Consider the following 20830-nt stretch of genomic DNA (forward strand, 5'->3'; position numbering starts at 1 on the left):
GAATGTTCTCAGAGTCTCTTAGTACATCTTGGAGAAATCACCTTTTAACACCACCAAATGGTTTCTTCTTGTTCTGCAATATGTGGCAGATTTCATATGGGGTTTTGCGGACAGTCTGTGGCTTCTTCATCTGGGGTTTAAATGTTTGTTGCCTTTGCAATTAGCACTGATTGCTTAAGAGAATGGTTTGTTTTGCAAGGGCTGCTTTTAGTTTAGTGGGTTCTGTACATAATTAGATACAATGCTTTTATTTTGTGGTGATGGTTAAGTCTTTTTCAGGCACTTATTTCATTCTTACAAATTGCATGTATTGCAGAAGGGATGCTTTGTTCCATACATGGAAAACACACACACACACACACTCACACACACACATACACACACACGCACAAACACTCACACATACACACACACGCACAAACACTCACACACACACAAAAACATTAGCACATTACATTTAATTAAGTAAATTATGGAATGGATTCTTGTCAGATAGTAAGAGAAAAATGATGAAGTCAAAAGAATAAATAAATGCTTTGCCCTACTCCATATCTTAGAGTATTTCCTATTTTAAACAAGTTTATTATACTTAATATCATTTTGATGACCTTAAATTCAGGAAGACAATTACGTTTTCTATTTTATGCTATGAAAGACAGAACTATCAGTGAATGTGACATTACATGAAGTGAATGTGTGCTAGATGGTATTTATGAACATGACTCCTACACAGGTATAATGAAGTCTCGTTGGAAAATAATTATTTTATGGTGATGAAAAATTAGCCAGTAAAATGAGAAATATATGTGTGTGTGTGTGTGTATATATATATATATATATATATATATATATATATATATATATATATATATATATATATATATATATATTTCAAGTTCTTGGAGCTTGGCAGAATTTTGGCAGTTCTTTGTGTTTTGAAATGTCTTGTTTTTGTGATCATTTTCTACTAATCTGCTCAACATTATAATATTCCAAGATTTTTGTGCTACTAGTTTAGAAACACCATGTCACTTTTGTATTTGCAAGTAGTTTAATGAATGAAAGGACCACATATTTTGCAATTTCAAGACCATTCATCATTTGAAGTGTGAATGTAGCACTGATTGATTATTTTATTTAGAGAGAAGAAAGAAGGAAGAAGCAAGCACCTGAGGAAGCGGGAGGAGATACAAGAGAGAAGAGGGAAAGAGGGGAGAAGTAAAAAATAAAACCTCTATAAACAATAATTGTCCACCATCTTAAATCTATAAGATGTGGAATGTTCTCTTTGGTCAAAGAGGATGTTTATCTCTCAGATAAATATTAGTAGGGGATAATGACCCAGAATAACCTTTATTCATCTTCACTTACAGAAGAATTCCTATAATCCCTTGAGCATTATTAGCAGCTTATTATTATTAGTTATTTCCAATGGGCTTCTAAATAAGTTAATGATTCTTTACCTCAACTAGACTATGAGGGTTCTTATTTTCTCATATCCATATTTCTGTTCTCTCTGCTAGATACACATCATTGCTCATTTCATTTAGACCTTGCATTTGCATTACTACTTGGACATACATTGGCAAGTTTAAGCATTAAAAAGACACCTGTTGTCCCTCACTATCCATGTTTAGAAATTCTATCTATTACTAGGATAACAAGATATATTATAACACATATATTTGAACTCTCTAATTTTGGACACTTCGAAGTTATCTTACTCAGGATAATGCTGATGTACTGAGAATGTTAATGGAGAAGATTTTGACATTTAGGATCATTAACAAAAATTTTATTGTCACCTCTGCTATTCATGACTTCTATGAGCTAAACTGAAAAAAATAAAAATATGTTTGAAGCATATTTTATAGGTACAAATAGAGGAGATAAATATAGAAGAGACCCACGTGAGGCTGAGATTGAAGGAGATGAACCTCACTTCCTGAAGAATGATTGGATCATTCTAGAGACTCATGCACAGTGGAGTTAGAAGGAAATGACTCTTGACTTCTGAAGAATGATGTGTAATGCTGTGACTAACAGCTAAACGATTGTGGCATGTCTCTAACACTTAAACTTTCAGCTATTTTTATCTTTAATGATTCATAAGTAATTCTTATTATGTAAATAATAATTATTTCTATCTATATCTTTCCTAATCATCAGAAAGTCTTCCGAAAAAGCTTTATTAACCTTCTGCTATAAATGTTATTAAGTGCTGGTTCTATAATTCCACACTTCCTAATCCAAAGGTTTCAGGGAATAAAAGTCTGATGAAGCCTCTAAGTCCTCCATTAGTTTAAATTTAATTTTTCTTTAAAAATATGATGTTTTTGGCTTTATTCAGTAACTCTCTCTCTCTTTATCTGTCTCTGTCTCTGTCTCTGTCTCTGTCTCTGTCTCTGTCTCTGTCTCTCTCTCTCTGTGTGTGTGTGTGTGTGTGTGTGTGTGTGTGTGTGTGTGTGTGTGTGTGTGTGTGTGTGTGTGTTCCATCCTGGAGATCAGCGGAACACTTATTGAGTTGTTCCTCTCTTTCAGCTGTAGATTCTGGGCCTCATATTCAGGTTGTTAGGATTTTACCTACTGAGTGGCCAGCTGCACATTTTAAATAATTGTGTTTTATTGTCTTGAGGATATTTCATTTTTTAACATCAAACATTCTCCAGGATACCATATTTATTGCTTTTCTATCTCTGATTTCTGTTTAACTCATATAACTATCTGTCACAATGCTCTCCGGATTTCTGCACCATAGAGATTTTGTTAGCATGGTATCCTTGTCATGGTCCCATCAACATTGCTTGATCATAAGAGGTGAGAATGGTAGCAGTCCATTTGTCTCACAAACAGACTCACAATGATCAACTAGAATATAAGTGTAGGCCATGCTTTAGAAAGAAACGCAGTTGAACATCAACCTTTTTCTTTTTAGACAAAGTAATATGGCCTATCTGCACTTGTCTATAGTAGACTTTACATTAGCATTTTTCACATCTGGCTCTGGATTTCCCTTAATACAAATAGTAACTCTCCCTTTTTACATTCTACAAGCTTAAGCTTGACACACGTTTTAAGAAGAACCAAATTTGTAATTTGTTTTTATATTCATGCATTAAACATTCACTTCTTAGGCTTGCACACACAGTAGAAATACAATTAAAAACAGTCATAACACTGATTGTAAATCTATTAAAAAGTGCCTTCACACTATATGTACTCTCTATCAGAGAACAATGGCAAATTCAGATCCTGTCTTTTTTATTGTGAAATCTCCCATGTATCCCCTTTCAAACAAGAGTCATTTAGAATGCTCAATAGGCAAGAGCCAAGAGGGTGTCATGGCCTCACACAAATATTAATATCATGTGAACATTTCATGTGTTACACAATGAATGCATGCAAGCTTGATTATTAATTCCATGTGCTAGATGAAGAAAGAATGCATTTAGGTTAATTGGGTTGTTTCAAGTCACATATCCATATTGAACCCAGATAAAAGTTCAGCACATAGTGATCAAGGCTTTAGTCAACACATCATGTCTCCTACTTCTGTGCTTTATGCCATTATTGCTAAGCTTTGGTAACGTCTTTGACACAGTGTTGAAGTAGGTACCATGCCTTTTCTTTTGAGTACTTGTATGACTTTGGTAAAGACCGCTGAGTTGACATATCTATGGAGCAATATGCTTTTGTGGTGAGAATGTTATTTATAAGAATGGGTTGGGTTACATAAACACACACTGTTCTTTGGAAATGTTGTACCTTCACACTGCCCCAAAGGGAATGCAGTTTTGGCCCTTGTACTGAATTCATCAAAAGGAAACTAATTTGTGGGTGGGATGCGAGGTTGAGCTCAGCAGAGACTTACCACACTTTAGTAATTACTGGTTTTGTGTTAATTTGGGGATTCGGTTGTGTCTAGTATTATTACTCCTTCCAAGATTTCTAGGTTTCTTTTTTTCTTTTCTTTTTTTTTAAGCTGGGAAAAATAATGTGTTTAAAGTAGTTAACCCTGTTGGAGGCAATATGTTTAGAAATACTTATCTCAGTTCTTTTCAAATGGATAATTTATTCTTTTCAGGATTCTTATTTAATGGCTTCAACAAGAATTCTGTTTTAATTAGATATCTTAAGTTTATAAACCCCAATACATTTACTTTTAAAGCATACATTTACAAAAATATTTTAAACGAAAGCCTAAAATATCTTTACTGGCATTCCCATGAAGCAGCAATAATGGGAAACACTCTCCTCAGGCTACTGAAAGGAGAAGAGGCACAGTGACATTCTCTGTCTCAGAAGCTCTTGCTGAGGGAGCCAAGGGAGGTCTTCAAGTAGGTTCAGTAACCACTCTCTACACATGGAGCTCCTCCCCTTTGTACTGCTTCTTCTAGATTTCCTGATGTTCTGCCTGTTACACGCCCATTGACATGGACATGCTGCTGGCCTTTGACAGTTTGATGTGTAAAGCTGGGGATATGCTGAAAGCCTGGGTGACATCCACACATCCCTGGTGCTGACTGGGTGCATGAGAGATGAGGCAGAAAGCAAGTCCTGTGCAGTTTACAGAAGATGGAATGAATTCCATATGCTCACCATGGAGGCCGCCCATGTTTGCTCAGTAAGGACTTTCCCAGAGCCTATATTTAATTTCCATGCAAAGTGCAGGCTTTCCTAAAACCCTCACCACATTTACCCATGTGTCTGTGTAACTCAGAATGTTTTCCTTTGTGAATTACACATTGAGTAAAATGGCTCTGGACTACAGACGCTATTAATTTATTTACATGAGACAAAAGATGTGTGTGTGTGTGTGTGTGTGTGTGTGTGTGTGTGTGTCTGACTCATGTTTGAGCTCTGACTTTGCTTGCCACCCACTTCCCTCTGCCTTTGGATTCTAGGCTTTATTGCTCTCCTTTCTTTTTCTTTCTTTTTTTCTTTTTCTTTTCTCTTTCTTTCTTCTTCTTTTCTTTTTGGACTAGTATTTGATTCATGGTGGAACTACTCTACTCTGCCATGTGTAAGGAAATAGTAGTTTTCCAGAGTTTAGTCACCAAATTCAGAAGTCTTCCCTAAGCTAAATTGTTCAGATTGCTTTCTTTTGCTATGCTTATAAATGAGAAGGTTCACTGCAAACGAATAGACTGCCTAGAGTAAACCCTGATTCAATGACTTCTCACCTCAATTTCAGCTCTAGCACTGAGATATTGATTATCACCCAATTGAGACAGGAGGTGACAGGAATGGCTGCTGGACTCTCTCAAAAATCTTTCATATACTCTCGTCTCTCTCCTTCCTTCACTCTCCACCCACATATTTCTTTATGTATGAAAAGAAATGTAAAGGGTTTGAGATAGCAAACTTTTAAAAAATTTATCTTTTTATGTTAAGTTTTCTTATGAAAATGCTTCATTACCACAAAATAAAACACACAATATATTTCATTTTATTTTTCACAGCTACAATGTATAAAATTGCTGTCCACCTTCCCAAGAGTAATCTACAGATTCCGGGTAATCCCCATCAAAATTCCAGCACAATTCTTTACAGATCTTTAGAAAACAATTCTCAAATTCATATGGAAAATCAAAAAAACCCAGGATTGCTAAAACAATCCTGAACAATCCAAAGAACTTAGGGATTAATCACCACCCCGGACTTCAAACTATTCTACAGAGGAAGAATGATAAAAATGGCATGATATTTATACAGAACCAGGTTGATCAATGGAACAAAATCAGAGGCCCAGAAATAAACCCATACACCTCTGGACATTTGATATTTGACAAAGAAATCAAAATCATACAATGGAAAAGGGAGAGCATCTTCAACAAATGATGCTGGTCTACATGGATGTCTGAGTGTAGAAGAATGCAAATAGATCCATATTTATCACCCTGCACAAATTCAAGTCCAAATGGTCCAAAGATCTCAATGTAAAGCAAGATACAGTAAACATAATAGAATAGCCTGAAACTCTTCAGTACAAAAGACAACTTCCTGAAGAGAACACCAGTGGCTCAGCACTAAGATCAAGAATTAATAAATGTGACCTCCTGAAACTTACAAGCTTCTATAAGTCAAAGGACACCATCATTAGAACAAAATGATAGCCTACAGATAGGGAAAAATTATTAATATTTTTCCTGAAATTCCCATGATTGCTATGTTTATAGCTAACTATTTCATATTTCAATGAAACTTTTTTGTCTTACTGATCAGATGTAATTTTTACTTTTTGTGCACAAAAATTTTTAAAATTTATTTTGTGTGCATGTGTCAGTATACACATACATGCACATATGTGTGTGATGGTTATTTGTGAACATGCATGTGAAAATCAGAGGACAACATTGTAGAGTCAGTTTACTCCTTTCCTCTTCTTTAAGTGGGCACCAGGGATCAAAGTCAGGTCACCAGACTTGTATGGCAATCATCTTTACCCAGTGATCTAACTCTCTGGCCCCTGAAAATATTTATAAACTTACCATTATATTTATGCAGTTGACATTGTGTTATTTTATGTCCCTTTGGTTTCACTTTATGTGCCTCCACAAACATCTTTCCCATTTTGTAATCTCCTTAAAGGAATTTCTGGTAACATGAACAAGTAGAAAAGAATAAGAGATATATAACTTGCTTCCCACCCCACAATTAACAAATGGAGAAAGAACTTAGTGAAAGGAGTTATTCTTCAGGGAGATGTGAGGTTTGTTTTTAAGCCAACATACTTACTCTGTGAGTTCATCAGCTGCCATTTGGTAAATGAACTTGTGCTTGCTAGAATCAATGTGAAGTGTGTTAGCAATTTGGAACACACACTGCTCTTATCATTGAATTTAAGGATGCACATACTCTATATAGGAGCTATAAAGAGCCACACCCATTGGAGAAAACCCAGGAAAATAATAAGGAACCATCCCTAAAGCAAAGCAAACTTTTAGTGTTTGGCCTAGCATAAAACACATTTTATTATTAGAAAACAAAACGTTTTATAAACACGACAAGAATAATCTCTAAATTCTGCTTTGTTAGTTATTTTTTTTTTTGGTTCTTTTTTTTTTTTTTTTTCGGAGCTGGGGACCGAACCCAGGGCCTTGCGCTTCCTAGGCAAGTGCTCTACCACTGAGCTAAATCCCCAACCTTTTGTTAGTTATTTTTAAAGCATAGGTGTGTGTTTTGGTCCTATGATATCCACTTCATCCTTGTAAGCACTCAGAGGATCACGGCACAATGTTTAATGCTTTGGATATAATAGGTGTAAAAGTCAAGCCGAATCAAAGTTAGTATTCACTATTGAGAGTAAAAATCAGCTCTCCAGTGTGAAACACATTTTTTAGTTCTGTGTAAATGTATCTGTCTATAAATGGACATGCGTGTACTATGTCAGTGTGTAAAATATATTTTCCTGACGGCTATAGAAAGAAATCAATATATTTTTAAGTGTTACTAGTGTTATTTCTTCTCTCTTCCTTCAGAGGCAATAGTACTAGAGGAATAATCTGCTTTCTGGGTCACTAAATTTAATCAACAGGTTAAAAACTAGAAATCTTGGACATAGCTACAATAAGGGATTTTCTGAATATTTAGTAAACAAGTTAATTAATATTTTAATTGTGAATTTTCTATGCAATGCTGTCATTCTCCAGCAAGAATAGCAATAAAATCCTTTTAGCATTCTTTCCCTGGTTAGGCTATTTCTGCTCCCAGAATTCATTAAATCCTGAGAGTATAGGTGTACTTATTTGTGTTTACTAAATATTACCCATAGACTATTTAGACTGGAAGATTGGAGGACATAATTTTTATGGTTTCAGGGCTTTCAGCCCCTGAGAGCTATTCCAGTGTAATACTGGAGTATATATTTACAACAGCAAATATGCTTAATATCTGGATTGTGCAATCTAGGAAAATCTTGCAAAACAATGGTAATGATGAGCTTATTTACCATTTAAAATTGATACTCTATCTTCAGGTTTTTCAGTAGATAGACCCTCAGACATGGTTCTCATGAGTTTTATCAAATAGGACAACTTACATTACCTAGGTCCTTCCATTCCCCCGGACCTTATCGTGCTGGAATCTACCAATCCTTGGTGGAAATGGTACTGCATAACTTAATTTAAAAGTGAAACAGACCTTCCAACTTCAAAAACTATGTCTTCTTAGGCACCTAGGCATCTATTGGTATTTTATTTATTTACTTATTTATTTATTTTTAATTTCAGAAATATGAGGAAGTGACATGGCAACGATGCCTTGGCTTAAATTGTGTTTGCTGAGGAAACTTCACCTAGATTTGGGAACTGAAGACAATTTACCCACTTTAAAATACATAGAAAGTAGGTCATAGAATCAGCAAAAACACCTATTACAGACATTTCAATTTTTCATACTTGCTATACCTTTTGAGGAAATTCTATCTTATTACCTTATCTTTCCCACTTACCTAATGATCATATACATGCTTTGATGACTATTCTGGGTTGACAACTTCACATGCCCAGGAAGAGGGGACTTCAAGTAAGGCATTTTCTTCATCCCATTGGCCTATGGATATGTCTGTGTTTCATTTTCTTAATGGGGGAGTGCCAAGTTCACTGTAGCCAGTGCCATCCCAGGGTGGTTTGTAATGGTCGTATAAGAATGCAAGTTACAGAGAGCAAGCTACCATATGTTGTTACCCCCAAGGGCTTGAAATTCTGCTTCCAGCTTCTCCCTTGTTGTCTCTGGATGATGAACTACAAAGTGTAAAATGAAATAAACCTTTTCTTCCTTAAGATTGCTTTTGGACCATGTTTTATCATGAAAAGAGAAAGCAAACTAAGACATGTCTTTTTAGGTGATAAAATGCTACATCAGGGATGATCAAATTCATTGCATAGAAGAGGAAATGTTCCCATTACATCATCTCCAATGTCCTGCCTGTATTTGTCAGAATATATGTTATCCATCTGATGTAGGTTTTAAGAGAAGATGGTAAATTTTTGATTTGTATCACCAGCATATAACAGAGTGCCTGGCAATTATTACATGCTCTCTCAGTATTTAAAGATTAGTGCACCAGAGCACAATGCTGTAACCAAACTCACACTGAGGTACTCAAACAGTCCCTATGCATAAATTTACCTTGGCATAAAGGACATTGTTTTATCTACTGAAGTTCAGAGAAAGTGCTAAAATTTAAGTGAGCAGTCAGCTAAATTTTTGCAATCCAAACCTTCAGAAAGTATTTGAAAAGTCTCATAATTTCATATAGGATTTATTGTTTGTGGGAAAGTCTTTATATGACATGTCAAAGTAGACAGTATTTTAAGCTTATCTGCCCTTTTAGTTTGAAGCCTGCTTTTCAAAGAAGGATAAAAGAATGTTAATTATTACACGACTTCTTCTATCGTGATGACCAACTACAACCTAAATGTAAAATAATTTTGTTTTATTTTTTGATGCTTTGTTTCACAGGTTCAGATAATTTCTGTTCTAATGATAAATATTTTAACTGAGTACCATTTAGTTGTATTATGCCAAAAAGTTTAGACATTTTTTTAAAATGGAAATCAATACAATGACTATGAGCTTGATCTTAGTACCATTGAAGACAGTGTTTGGTATTTTAAACTTAAATAACTATTTATATATAACCAGAGAGAACAAAGTAAATTAGTAGACACTACCTACTATTACCTATTATTCAATTCTGTTCATATTTCTACCATCCATGCCTCTTTAAGTTATGAATACGTTCCTTTCACTGAAAAGCATATAAAAATCATTTATGGTACTTAGTTTTTGATCTACTGAGTATATTATCTGATGCATTTTTCCAAATGTACTGTATCTTTTTAAGTGTTATATTTTATTTATATTTACAACATTTATATTTTATTTTACATGTGAAACTATAATGTACATTTAAATATTTTTCTGTTTAAGTTTTATTGTAGAATATAGTTAAAAAACAACTTAATTCTTTTGAGGTGTTTTGTCAATATTACAGGTGTAACTGAAATATAATTTAGTTTAGGAGAACTGGGTTCTAATTCTAAGACTAGACATATGAATACCCCTCCTAACTGGTGGGGCTTGTATTAAATTATAGCAAATTGTATTTACATGATTTTTAAATGAAGCATTTATAAAAATTTCTCCCAGTAATTGCAGTACTTAACATTTTCACATGTTTCACCCATAAGAAATTTATTTCCGTAGTAAAACTGAGGAAATGGAATTTGTTTTTTTATGGATTAGCAGTCAGTTCTAGTTTTAATACCAATATTTCCCTGAATTATATGTACACTGTGTGCCACTGGCTTTTAGAGTTTGTCATTATTATTAAGCGTCTTCCAATGCTCATTGCCATTTCCAGGCTTAGGTCTAACATCTGAAATCTAGCTTAGGACGCTTCCATCATTTCCAGTTGTTAAAGATAGGGGTATTCAACCAGTTTATACTATTCAATCTCAGCAATACGCCAGACTTCTACCTATTATAAATCACTTATTGATGCCCCTCCTCTCCATGCTCATGTGTCCCAGATAACTCCTCCTTAATACTAAGTATTTATACTAGGTAAAGCTTCAAATATTATTTCTTGACAGAAATATATTTCTAATTATACTGATTATAAAGATATTCCAGTTATGTGAGGACTCTTATTACTCTCTTTTATTATATGTTGACGCCTTTATTTTCTCAATAATTAAAAAAAGTATATTTCAGCAGTGCAAACAACAGAAATGAATTGTATGTCATGTTATCAATCTTTTACGCTGTTTGTTGAAAACTGCCTGAGATGACTAAAATTTCATTTTCAAGATCATTAGAATAAAAGCAGAGAATTCTTATTTATTAAAATAATTATGCAACTTAGTATATTGAAACTTATTAGATGACTGCACACAAAAATCACCTTTTCTTGCTCAATACAGGCAGAGATTTGATGGTTTCTGCCTCCTACTTTAAGAACAGAGACCAAATAGATTCACCCTTGTGACACAGCTCAGGGGCTTTTCAACAAGCAACTTTTCAAATGTTTTTCCTGTAGATGAAAAGAGCATGTGCTCACCAGAACTTAGAACTCAACTTCTGAGTCTTTGAAAAAGCAGACCTTCTAAAAGTGCAATTCTAGTAGTGGACACTAGCAACTCATTCTTCATCTGCAATAAATTAGAGCCTTGAAATCCTGCTTCCCACTTCACATTGCATATGTGGCAATTTTATCATTCCTAAAAGTTAATAATTTGGAGTGGTCAATTCTCTCATCAAAATTACAGACTTGTAGAATATATTGAGAAATAAATTCCTGACAAAGAGTAACTCTTGTGCCAATTTATCCTGATTTTGATGAAATGATCAGCTATTTTCAATAATATTAACCCATCTGACAATATATTTTTAAAATGCTATTTAAACTATTTCTTGCCTTAAGGCAGTTTTACAGAAACTAGCACTAGGAAGATGGTAAGCTTAGAGACATATTTTTTAATCAATTTAAATGCCAAGAATGAAAGCTTGTAACATGTTTCATATATTAGGGAATGAAATCACAAGTATAAACTCATCTACATGGCTGTAAATGTAAAGTGTATGTTTGTGATCAAAACCACCTCTCTCTCATTCTGTGTGTGTGTGTGTGTGTGTGTGTGTGTGTGTGTGTGTGTGTCTGTTTGTCCCTCTGTGTGTGTTCTAGATCTTTGCCTTTGTGTGTGTGGAAAGAACACATAATCTTGTTTCACTGGGATTTTACCTCCTTGCTCCCTCAAAGTTGGAGTCTGCTCCTATTCTATCTGTACATCAGAGTAGAACCTGCCTGTGTGCTATGATGATAGTCACTGTAAACAAATATTTGTACAGCTGAGATCAGAGATAGAAAAATGTCAGTCCCAAATCCACCCATAATGGCACATATACCAGACAGACGACAAAGTCTAGCTCAGGTTATAACGGCTTGTGAAATACTTGAATCATATTTTGCAACCCTTGAAAGAATTCAAGTTGGAGATTAGCAGAGAGCAGGCTCAGTTCTATCCATAATCCTCTTTATCTGTCTTCTAGCCAACAAAATGAAAACTTTAAAGCCCAAGGGACAAATAGAGTGTGAAGGACCTTCTCCCACATTTCAGGGAAAATCAAGACTGCTGTGTGTGCTGAAAATGGCTTCTTACACCATTATTACTTTTGCTGTCAGTTGTAGAAATATGAAATAAAAGCCCTACATGGTAATTGCTGCTGGGCTCATTAGTAGATATAACACCAGTAAATTAACTACTGTAATAATATTCTGGTGATACAGAATGAAATCTTGTTCATTGAAGGTAAATTTATGTGAAAACAAATGACTGTATTATCCCGAAGCTTATTAAATTACTGACAATTGAACACATTAAGGTAGGAGAATCTCTGGGGACAATCCTTACTGAAGTAAAACTGAAGCGACTTGAAAAACGGGAAGCAGACAATCAGCGAAGTGTAAAGTATGAAGCATTGATGAGCAGGTGGGAGATCAACCGCTGCATGCTTGTACAGTGTGCTAAGCATGGGTGAGAGCTTTATTCTCATTTAACAGTGCTGTATTAAGAGAGATGAACAGCATGCTAATTAAAAGACTCATACATTCATAACATTTAAATTCATTCTTTGAAAAATGGAGAAATTTGCGGCATCAAGCCAGTAGGCTAGATCTTACATATGATATAAATTCATCTTCTTTCTTTATACAGTCACAGGAACTAAAATGTACCAACAAATAAAAAGTTAATGAACAGAGCTAAACTGTCCATCTTGTAAACAAAGTATGGAGGAGAGATATGTAATATAGTATTTAAAGAGAAGTCGTATTTGATTTTAAAAGGGAAACATAAAATCTCTGTGAGGTGATTAAATATTATCACTATTATTGTTATTATTATTATGTATGAGAACTGAGCTGTTACTAAGGTGCTGATGTTCCGTGACAAGCAAAATTTTTCTGGAAGATAAAAATAATCTTTCAGAGTACTGGGTATGTATAGCTGCATAAATTCCAGTTTTATATCTTCTTAAAATTCTCTCAAGAACAAATAGATGAACACTTTTTGTTCAGTGAATGAAAAACAGGAATTATCCCATACAACTCAGTGTGAGAACAACCACTGGACTGTGGCTTCAGCCATTTTCATACATGAAACAATGCTAAAAATTTTAAGCTTCCCAGAATGGTGTATTCAGGATTTGGCCTATTCTATAATGTTCAGAAAAATAGAAAATAAACACAAAATGACCTATACTAGATCAGACACACTCAGTAAATTGCTAACTGACATTCAATACCCAAATAGTAGAAAACAGTAATACTAATTAAGAAGTAGGTAAGAACAGGTAGAAACAAAACAGTAGGAAAATACAAGGTTCAAATTTCTTGGGCTTCCTGGAGCTTAAGTATTGCAGAGAAAAACAAAGGAATGATTTAACTCTGGAAAATCAGGAGTGTATAAAAACAGTAGATAATGGATAGAAATTAAATTCTTATTCTTATGCGCAGAAAAAAGTGTGGCAAAGTAAGTCAACTGGTTTAAACATACAATGGAAGTAATCCAGCAGATGTCAGTAAGCAGGGCATTTATTCTCTCAATACATTTTCAAGGTGTTTATTGGAATTATATTCTTAACAAAATAACATGTACAGGTGTGTTAACATTAAAATCAACTGAAGGTTCAAAGCAATTTTATATATGCAAAGATTAAATTGGACACGTTATAATATTAGAGCAAAGATTGAAAATACTCAGATTAAGACAAAAAACTACCAGCTCTTTAAGAACATAAAAAATGAGAGCAAAACAGAGGAAAGAAGGTGAGAAGGGATAAAAGTACCCTTCTGTAGATACACAGGCTTCCAGACAAACCAAAGAATAATGGTGGTCTAGATGGTAGAGCAGGGACAAAGTGTGGAGTAGAGGCTGAAGTAAAGACCATCTAGAGACTGCCTTACCTGGGGATCTATCCCATGTACAGACACCAAACAGACAGTATGGCAGATGCCCAGAAGTGCTTGCTGACAGAAGCCTGTTATAGTTGTCTCCTGAGAGGCTCAGAGAGTCAGATGCTCGCAGTCAACCATTGGTTGGCTCCAGCCATTTATGTAGCAGAGGATGGCCTTGTTGGGCATCAGTAGGTGGAGAGGCCCTTGGTCCTGTGAAGGCTCAATGCCCCAGTGTGGGGGAATGCTGGGGCAGTCAGGAGGGAGTGGGTAGGTGGGAGGTGGAGCACCTTCACAGAAGCAGGGGAAAGGGAGATGGGACAGGAGGTTTCCAGAGAGGAAACACGAAAAGGAGATAACATTTGAAATGTAAATACATAAAATATCAAATAAAAATTAATGTTCTATTGCTGCCATGATTGATTTATTTTACCAAGAAGCATCCATCCATGACAATAATTTTCATCAATAATTTGAAATTATATATTCAATATTGAGATTTTAAGAAAATTAGTAATTTGATTCATTCAGAAATTTAGAGTATTGTATTAGCACCATATATCCTGTTGTTGGAAGCAAAATAGGTAGAATCAACCGAGTTATTAATTATTATTTGTCACCAAGATAGACAGAAATTTTATTATGTAAAGGTCAGTTGTGGGCCATAGGCTATTTATTATTTTCATCAATGGCTTGGATGATAGGAATGTCTGTGAACTTAGTAATTTACAGTTCTTTCATTGGAAAGCCTGATTAACACTTTGAATGTCAAGATCAGAACTCAGTATGACCCTCATGTGACCTCAACACATTGGAGAGGTGATTTTAAGCAATGCAGCTCAATAAAACTATGACAGATATAGTTGTTAAGAAAATTGAGTAGTAAGTGAAAATTATAATAATGTAGCAGATATAATAGTGCTGTGAATGTGTTTGATAGAACAGGATTGTAAAATGCATTGGAATAAATTATATTGAGATAGTTGTTTTTTTGTTTACTCTTGGTCTCTTTCCAGAAAATAGTGTTATTCCTCCTTCCTTCCTTCCCTCCTTCCTTCCTTCCTTCTTTTCTCCCTTCCCTTCCCTCCCCTTCCCTTCCCTCCCCTTTCCTTCCCTTCCCTCCCCTTCCCTCCCCTTCCCTTCCCTTCCCTTCCCACCCCTCCCCTTCCCTTCCCTCCCCTTCCCTCCCCTTCCTCCATCTTGTCACTTTCCTCATTAGCCCTATTCATGACATGGAGTATCTTAGGCACCCTTAAAATTACTATAGTCCAGCTTAGCACCAAAATTTGATTTCCTGCATTAACTTTCTGAGTACTAAAATTAGAAGCCTAACTCACTATGTCTTGTATATTACCAAATATTTATACATATTACAATTACCACAATATACATATCATAGAACATACTCCTGTGAATAAAGTTAAAGCACAGGAAGATATAACTGTCAATATTAATGCATAAAAATGTTTTGATGTATCACAAATCACAATGGCTTTTATTCCCAGGAAAATTTGTTATTAGTAACTGTGTTTCAGAGAATCCCAGCATATATTAGAGGATATCTTTCTTCTATAGTCTATATATTCTATATGCACATTTTCTATGTATCTCTATCAACATCTATCTGTCTGTCTGTCTCCCATCTTAGGTATCTACCAATTCTTAGAAGACTATGTTATGTGTACTGGGCATGCATTTTTGATAGCTGACAAAAAACATTTCTTATTATAGTATCATTTCTCTGAAATATGAAACCAAAAAGACAAATAGTAATTTCCAGACTTCTTTTTCTTAACAAATTTTAGAAGAGAAGTTAGTTGGTTTACTACAAGTTTCTTTTGCATTTTCTTTTCTTTGTCTACACGGTTTTTTACTTTGGTTCCTACTCTAAAATGTAATTAGCAACATTTTTATTAATTCTTTGAAAATCTCAGACAATATGCTTTTTATCATATTCACCTCTGCTCTTCCCTGTAACTCCTCCCAGATCTACCCTAACCTTCCCGGTATCACATCCTCCATAAAAGCATGAACTAGAAACTTAGTGATTCTGATCTTTTCTTTCCATATACTCCCCGGTATGGAGCTATCCAGACAAGAGCTGTCATTCTACTAGTAACCATATCCTTAGAGCATGCTGTCTAGGTTGCTTTTTTTTCATTTCATTTTATTTATTTATTCATTCATTCATCGATTCATCCACTCCCTTTAAAGCAGGCCTAATGCATGTAACCACAAATGTTCTTATCTTATAAGCACTGTTTTCCTGTTAACTAGTAGTATTTTTCTATACAATACATTCTTTAAAGAGCCCAGTTATTGGGAAGTGATTTGAAATACATATCACTGTGGTGGAATCTATAGGAATGCCTAAACCTCAGCTTTGGTCATTAGCAATAAAAAGCCTATCTTTCCATTTGGGGCAATTAGTTTTATTTGAAAACAAAACAAGATTTATTATTCTGAATTATCTTAACTTTTACAAAATAGTTTTAAATATCTATATCTACTAGTAATGTTTTATATATATAATATATATGTATATATGCATATATCTACATTTGATGATATTATCTAGTTCTTATTATTGTAGTTAATGTTTATTGCCATAACAAGTGTTTGAGCTAAATTAAATGGAAAAAAGGCTTAGATGGGACTAGTATTGTAGACCTGTCACTTCTGCTACTCAGGAGGCTAAGTCAGGAGAATCACAGGTTCAAGACTTATTTGTGCTACAGAGTTAGTTAAAGTTCAGCTTGGTCAACTTTGACAGACACTATGTCACAATAAGAAGATACAGCACAGAGAAAGACCACGTGCCATAGAGGTATGTAGGCATTGCTCTCATATACAAAAACGAACAAAAGAAAAATATACAAAAACAAACAAAAGAAAACAGGAGTAACAGGATGGCCCCAGCTAGAGCCAGAACCGGAGCTGTAGCTGTAGCTGCGGAAACCTTGGAGAATAGGAGCCGGCCCAGGAGGATGAGGCAGCCAGCAGATCCGGGAGTGTGAGTCCTTGTGAAGCTGCCAATGACAAGACTGAATGGTTCATGCCAAGAAAACAACTAACATTCCAATACCATTAGCCATTCATTTTTTGGCATCCAGGGAGGAGGAAGAAGAGGAGTGGTAGGGGGAGGGGGAGGGAGAAGGGGAGGAGGAGGAGTTGTTCCTGGGCTACCTGGAGGAGGGGCTAGATGATCAAATCATTGTAATAGGGCTTGAAGCCAAGGAAGACCTGTGCCTTGAACCCCAGAGTGGCCATGACCTTGCAGGCCCTGCTGTGACAAAAGGCCCGGCAGATGGCCTATCTGTGTCTGAGACCCTTGTCATTTTGCCTGTCTCTGAGAACACTGTAAAGCTGCTGGAGACCTCTGCTCCAGCAGTGCAGGTAATTCCAATTCCACTGGCTTTGTCGCCAGTGTCATCTTCATCTGGACCTTTAGCTAGTCCTCCCAGTGTGTCATCCTTTTTTGAGAAGAAAACCAGTTCTTAATCTCCACTGTCTTCTCCTTCCAAGTCTCCAGTCCTATTATCCAGTGCCTTGTCCAATGCCCTCTCTAGCACAAAGCCCTTCATGAGCCTAATGAAGTCCCTGTCAACCAAGATGGAGCCAAAAGAATACCCCCAAACTCCCACAGCACAGGCACTTGATGAAGACTCTGGTCAAGTCCCTGTCCACAGACATTTCCCAGCAGGAGTTGGATACCATGTCCTAAAAGCCCCCTGACTTCAAATGCGCACCGACTTCCGAAGTCATCTATGATTCCTTCCAGCTCCTCAGCAAGATCATCCTGGAGGAAAGTGGTAGCCACATGCTAAAAGCCTGTGCTTCAGAACTCTCCAACCTGCCCAGCTTGAACGGGCACTTGGAAATCATTATCTACAACATCAAGGAGGAGGAGGGTGACTCAGGGGGATGATTGTGGCAGTGACTCCAATACCCCCAGGAGTAACCACCCGAAACCCAACGAGGACTCTTCAAAGGAAGGGCAGCCCAAGGGTTCCCAGGCAAGCAGTCTGAAGACAAGTTCTCTGGTTCTTAAGAAATGTTCTCTGTCTGCTTTAGTGAGCAAGGAGGGTGAAGAGTTCTGTGAACTGTATACTGAGTACATTGAGCTTGAGATTGAGGATGAGGGGAGACTTAATAAGCCCCGCTCCCGATATCCCCCTTAAACCAGAGGTGCTTGCCAATGATGGCATGGCTCTGGACAGCGAGGATAAAGAGGACTCAGGCACTGAGAACCAGGAGTTACCTGTGAAGACCCTCGTCTTCTTTATCATGTGCGTCTACACGTACCTCAGCCCCTACTACATGAGCGGGCCCTTCCTACACCTCGGGTTCATGACTGAAGTTTGTATGATTTGGTTCTTTACACTGCCAAGTGCTCATAAATACCACAAATCACACATAGCTGTGTGACACTGGAACAGGAGATCCTAGGATATCAAAGAACCCGAAATCCTAAAGGGATGGATGAATGAGATTTACAACTTTGATCCAGAATCTACCATGCGAATTAGACACACTCAGTCTTTGTCTGGCTTGAGTTTGGAACCTCAAGACTTTCAAAACCAAACAAAAACATATCCTGGAGGGCAGAGGTCATCTACATCAGCCAGAAAAATCTATGACCTCTCAGACTGCAGGATTTATCTTGGACCTAAAAGCTTGGCTTGAAAACGAATCTGGAATAAAAAGTACCCCATTTAGATTGAGCTTGGTCTGCCGACCATAAAGATGACTTTATGACTTAAGGCACAGACTGATAAGGGAGCTAGTGAGCTTCAGAAGCCGCCTCCTGAGAAAGAGCTGGCAGCAAAGACCTTAAGAAGCCACCCCAGTTTCAAGAGAGGACAAAGTCTAGCCATGGAGATCTGATACTGTATCTGTTTAGGAGAACTGGCCGAGAAAAAGAGGAGTGGTTCAGTAGGTTTATCCTGGCATCTAAGATGAAGTCAGACCTCAAGAAGCCCTTTGTAGTTTCTGGAAGTAAATCAATAATTTTGCTCACCCACAGCAGACACAGCAGTCCCTCTGCGCACCTGACCCATAGCCACTGCAACAGCATAGGTGGCATGGAGGGGATGATGCTCCAGCCAAAGCAGAAGGAACTAGTGGACAGTGTGCAACAGAAGATGCTTCTAGACTACAGTGTGTACATGGGCAGGTGTGTGCCTCAGGACGGAAGCCCCCACAGGAGCCCTGTGCAGAGTGCAGAAAGCAGTTCTAGAGCTGGGGAGAAGTTGCCAGAGGACCCCCCTCTGAGGAGGAAGAACAGGAAACCTGGGGGAATGCTTTGCTTGGAGGAATATTTTGGGACTTCTTAGGTGAGAAATACTGGCCTGATGTAGTGTTAAAGAAAATACAGATGAAACTCAGCAAAATTAAGATATCATTTTTCATGTGAGAGGCCTCTGATTACCCCCACCTCTTCACTTCTGTATGTTCTTTCTGTACCCTTGGACCTTAAGTGTAAATGCACCTTGATCTAAGTGTACCACACAGGCATATCTGACCTGAATCACAGACTGACCTTAATTTGTGACTAAGTATCTAGAGACTGAGTCAGTTGTATCATTTGCTTTATCTACTGTTGCTATGTCATTTTCTTCTCTAGGTGGTCCTTCCTAGCTTGTTTAGGAGAAAGGGGCTCCCGTAGCTCATCTGTGTCTGAGTTAGAGAGAGCTTACACTCAGCCTAGCTTCAAAGTGGGCCAAGCCACATGGAAATTTGAACTACACAGGACCCTTTTTCAGGTTCCTCTCCTTCCCTCAGTTCGGACAGTTAAATGTGTCTGCCACTGACCTTGGTTTGTGGCCAGATGCCACTTTATGTTGGGCTCTTGCTTTGCTGAAGGAACACTCCAAATCCTGCTTGAAAGTGTTTAGAATGCCTAAGGATTAAAGGACATGCTTGCCAACCAGAGACCTGTAGAGGTTCCTAAGAAGCAAGTCTTCGGTCTGCTCAAGGTCTAACCACGGAGAAAACTTTGGTCACTAAGGCCTCACTGAGAGACCTGTGATCATTAGCTTATGTCAGAGGCTGTTTTGGGGCCATCAATTCCTTTGAGAAGCAGAAACTTGTGGATACTTTTCCTAGAAAAAAATGTTTGTTAATATAGAATTTCGTACATGCTCTCAGGGAGTTCAAGACCTCCCAGTCAGGAAATTGTCAGACTAAGGTAAACTTAGGTTTGAAGAAAGATATGGACACAAAGCAGCTTCACTTTGATTTTGGTCCTTCCTATGGACAAAACAGAATGGTTTTTGGCTTAGTTGATCAATGACAAGCTCTATATGCCTTCTCCAGAGCAGTCTTTGCTCTTTCTTATCTCTCTGATAGAGAAGAGAGGCTGCCTGACCTGAAGAGAGTTTGGAGCAGGGCTTTGGGAGGCCCTTTGACAAGTATCAACCAGTTAGTGTCTTCAAGGTAGGTTGAGTGTTGACCTGGCTCCTGCTCACCATCGTGTCACCTTGAGAAGTTCCTGGTCAAGGCAAACAGAGGGGATGTCACTGTTCCATTCTCAGTCACTGGAGGGATGTGCTTCTCTGGAGTAAGAAGTGAACAGGGCATGCCTGCATTCCAGATGGATGCCCACAAGTTCCAAAAGCATGAACTTTCAAACTAAGAGTAGGAGGTCCTGGTACCTCATCTCCCCCGACCCCTATCCCCATGGTTCTCTTAGTCTGAAGGAAGTCTAGGGAAGTCTTCTGCTTCCATTGCTCATGAAGGTCCTTGTACTTCATGTGAACATCAGGCAAAGCCATGATGCGATCAAACCCTCCCAAAGAGGTACAATCCCCTTGCTTTCCAACTAATCCTGATTTTTCTAGAGACATGAGGATATTGTGAGTATGTGAA

The 20830-nt window shown here is 37.1% G+C and overlaps 1 pseudogene; it reads left to right on the forward strand.

The window, feature by feature from the left end:
- The first annotated feature begins 4433 nt into the window (after positions 1 to 4433).
- Positions 4434 to 19376, forward strand: Tex2-ps1 (testis expressed 2, pseudogene 1; annotated as a pseudogene).
- Positions 19377 to 20830: the final 1454 nt, after the last annotated feature.

Source organism: Rattus norvegicus, chromosome 2, assembly GCF_036323735.1.
Source record: "Rattus norvegicus strain BN/NHsdMcwi chromosome 2, GRCr8, whole genome shotgun sequence".
Classification (NCBI taxonomy): Eukaryota; Metazoa; Chordata; class Mammalia; order Rodentia; family Muridae; genus Rattus; species Rattus norvegicus.